Raw genomic sequence first — 4,042 nt, 5'->3', positions numbered from 1 at the left:
GCGTCTTAACCACTTGAGCCACCGCAGCGCCTCTTGAACGCATAAAGTACTGTATAAATGCTGCGTTGTCAGTCATCAGTCCAGCTTTGTGCTCAGAAAAATGAGAGCAGGTGTAGAAACTGATCCATGTGCTGGGTATCTGCTCAGCAATTTATTATCTTACTGTGCCTCCAAGGTAGGAGCTCAGGACAGCATGCGTACTTCTGTTGTCATTTATCCTCCCAAATATCCCTGTGAGTAGGTTAGGGGAAGATAGAATGACTGGCCGTAGGTCACCTGCAAGTTCCATGGCCGGGGGCAGGGTTGAAACTAGACTTCCCAGGCAGATGCTAAAACTACTGCACCACATTGGGTAGTCCTGTATTCAAATCTCACCCATACCAGAGTTCCCGGTAGGTGAGTCATTCTTCCTGAGCCTCAGCCCCTCACACCCTCCCACTACAATATGAGGATAACTTGGATTTACATGTGTCCCGGCCAGGGCACGACGGCGGCAAGAACCGAGGGGCTGGCCGGGACTGTCGCAGGACTCACCCCAGACCCAGGCGGTGACGGCGGCGCCAGCGGCGGCAGCCGAAGGGCGGGCGAGCCGAGCGGCAGAGCCCCGACGAAGGAGGGAGACCCAGAACAGCCGGAGGCGCGGCAAAGCGGCGTTTCCCGAGGACGGGCCACGGCGGGTGCCGGGGACGCCGAGGCGGGCCAGCCGACGGCGCGGCAGAGAGAGGGAGGCGTGAGGCTGCCTCCGCAAAGGGGGGCCGCGGGAACGGAGCGGTGCGCGCTGACAGGACGCGCCCGTGTGCTGGTGGACAGGAAGGATCCCATGGCCCGCAGACGTCTGGAGGCGGGGCCGGCGGAAGAGGCCCGGCGTCTTTCTGTATAAAGGGGGGTGGGGCCGGGAAGTGGAGGAGGTGATGGGAGCCGCGGGGGTAATAAAGGCGGAGCGAGGAGACAACCGAGGAGGAAGTACCTGGGGCTGGCTAGAGACCCGATCGGCAGAGAGAGGGCGTGGGTCCATGTCTCCGGGCATCCGGGGCTGAAGCCAGTATCCCCCAGAGCGGGCAAGAGTTGCAGGCCAGCAGCTCTGCTTACCCCGCGGTCTGAGGTTCAGTCTCATGCTCCTAGAAGGACCTGACCTCGGCTCCCACCCTCGGCTGGAAACCTCGTGGGCGATCTCCAGTTCCCAGGAGGGGCGTGGCCACCAGGCGAGGAACAGCTGGCGCCCCGGAGAACCGCGACAACATGGCAGGGTTGTCGTAAGGATTACAACCAGATAATGCATGTGAAGGACTCTGAAGACTTAAAAGCCTTCTGTGTAAATGCTCTTTTATTCAGGTAATGCCTGTGGGAGTCAAGGAAACAGTTGACATCAGCTTGCTTGTGCCAAAGAGGTAATTTTGTAAACGTTTTCGTAAGGATTACAACCAGATAATGCATGTGAAGGACTCTGAAGACTTAAAAGCCTTCTGTGTAAATGCTCTTTTATTCAGGTAATGCCTGTGGGAGTCAAGGAAACAGTTGACATCAGCTTGCTTGTGCCAAAGAGGTAATTTTGTAAACGTTTTGTTTGCCTTTGGTAGGCTTGAGTTTCTGCAGAATGCAGAAACAAGTTCAGGCTTGGGAAAGAGGCCGGAAGCAGAAATAAGACATTTGGGGACTGTAAGAATTCCCCCCTCAGGTATTTGGTTGGCGTCAAGCAAATGCTTCACCTGACACTTACCTGACTGACCAAAGAGCGGCCCATCCCTTGTTTGATGATGGAACTGAGGCTTGAAGTCACATGCACCCACAGGTTGTGTCTGCTGGGGGAGCCGCTGTTGTCTTCATTCCTGGGCAGAACTGAAGCGCTTCCCCAGCCAAGGTTTCTGTTCTGAGCTCTGACACCAGCTGAAGTCAGTAATGGTGGGCCAGTGGATTGCCTTGAGAATGTCTGCCTGATGTGTGAGTAACCCACCATTTGCTGGTTTCCCGGGAGTGTTTCCTGGGAGTGTAAAAGGAGGCCAGGCTGTAAGACTGGAAGGACCACATGTTCCCTTATGAGCTTGCTGGCCAATGATGGCTGGGATCATAGATTCTGCTCTGTGCCTCACCTTCTGAAGTAAAGTGGGTAGCAACGAGAGACTGGGCCTTTTCTGTATTGGCACCTCAGCTTTCCTCATAACAGCTCACATGGATCTGTCCGTTACATTTTATCCTGCCATTCTTCCAAGGGCCTCAGGGCAGTTTACCTTATTCTCAACTCTTCCACTCCGTCCTCACCACAGCCCTGAGAGGTTGTTTAGGTTGAGAGATGGGTGACCGGTCCCATGGTCATGCCATGGCATAATGGGGATTTGACTCTAGATCTCGCAGTTCCTAGTCTGACATTCTAACTACTCATTGGCATGGCAACTAGCCTGACAAGTTTTGTGTGCCAGGTGAAAATCTTTTCATTGGCCCAGGCTTTGGGCTAAAGTGCCTTATGATTGCTGTAGCCCCACTTACTCCCGCCCCCTCCGTTGACTGCCTCTTGCTGAACCTGGAATTGATTTGTGTGTGTTCAAATTGTGAGTGTGTTGGATGCTTCTTCTAGACAGCATGGCTAATAAATATCTTCAGGAAGTAAATGCATGACTGGTGGACTTCATTTGGGTTGTGTGGGTCACAAATTGTGCAGGCCTAGTATAGGCCTTGCCGGCATGCTTGCTAAGAAATGCATGGCTAATAAATATCTTCAGGAAGTAAATGCATGACTGGTGGACTTCATTTGGGTTGTGTGGGTCACAAATTGTGCAGGCCTAGTATAGGCCTTGCCGGCATGCTTGCTAAGAAATGTACCCTGCATATGGTCAAAAAATTGCTCTTTTTTAAGAGAAATCCTTTTTTGTAAGGTTTCTCATTTGTTTTGTTTTCATTATTCAGGTGTTAACCTCTGAGTGAGGTTGGGGATGTGTTTTGGTGTTAGTTCTAGTTCTTGGTTCGAGGGGGGGAAGGGGAAAGGAGGGGGGAAGGGGGAGGAGGGGGGGAGAAAGCGAGAGGAGGGGGGAAAGAAAGTGGGTAGAGGGGGGGATTTGGGGAAGAGGGGGGAGTTCTAGTTCTGTTAATTTATTGTTACCTGTTCCTTCACTGTTCATTACATGTTTGCACAATCTCACAAATACTCTTTAACTGTACTTTAACACTTGATCCACACCTATTTATATATTTAGATGTCACATTGAAAATCTTTTTCATAGCTAGACCCCTTTCAATGCTGGTACGACTCTTTTTTATAACTAAACCTGGTGTCCCTAACATATATTTGTTTCCATGCTCAAACGCTCCTACACCTAGAGATAATGGCTAAAAATCCTACAGTTATTACAATAAACTGTAGAGGCTTGAATAATTGCATCAAACTTAAACGAATTACTTCTTTTTTTAATAAACAACATGCAGATATCTTGTTTCTACAAGAAACGCATTTGAAAACTCCCAAGACAAAAAATTTTTCTTCTACCAAATGGAGTCAACAGTACCATGCTCCGGGGAATTCAAAATCACGTGGGGTAGGGATACTGATCTCAAAAAATATCAGATTTCAGTGTGAATCAATAGAAACAGACAGCTCGGGTAGATACATTTTCATTAAAGGTTTTTTGGAAGGGCAGGCATTTACCCTCGCATCTGTATATGCTCCCAACACTAATCAACTAAACTTTTTAGATGATGTGTTCTGTAAGTTGCAACTTTTTGCAGAAGGCAAGATTCTAATAGGAGGCAACCTCAATATAATTAACGATCCTGTACTGGATAGATCTCACCCCTCTAGACACTCTAGAGCTTCTCGCCATTCTCCTTTTGCAGAATTACTTCAAAAATTTAACCTTGTGGACACTTGGAGATGGAATTACCCCAAAGCAAGAGATTACACATTTTATTCTACGGTACACAAATTATATACAAGGATAGATTACATCTTAACATCAACTGATCTGATCCAAAGTATAAACAATTTAAACATTGCCTCCATTGCATGGTCAGACCACTCCTGGGTAGAAGGCAAATTAATATTAAACTCAGAAAC

The sequence above is a fragment of the Gekko japonicus genome, unplaced genomic scaffold, assembly GCF_001447785.1.
Source record: "Gekko japonicus isolate JY-2015 unplaced genomic scaffold, Gekko_japonicus_V1.1 scaffold3300, whole genome shotgun sequence".
NCBI classification, from domain to species: Eukaryota; Metazoa; Chordata; class Lepidosauria; order Squamata; family Gekkonidae; genus Gekko; species Gekko japonicus.
The sequence above is the reverse complement of the archived record's forward strand: the minus strand, read 5'-3'. Positions refer to the sequence as shown.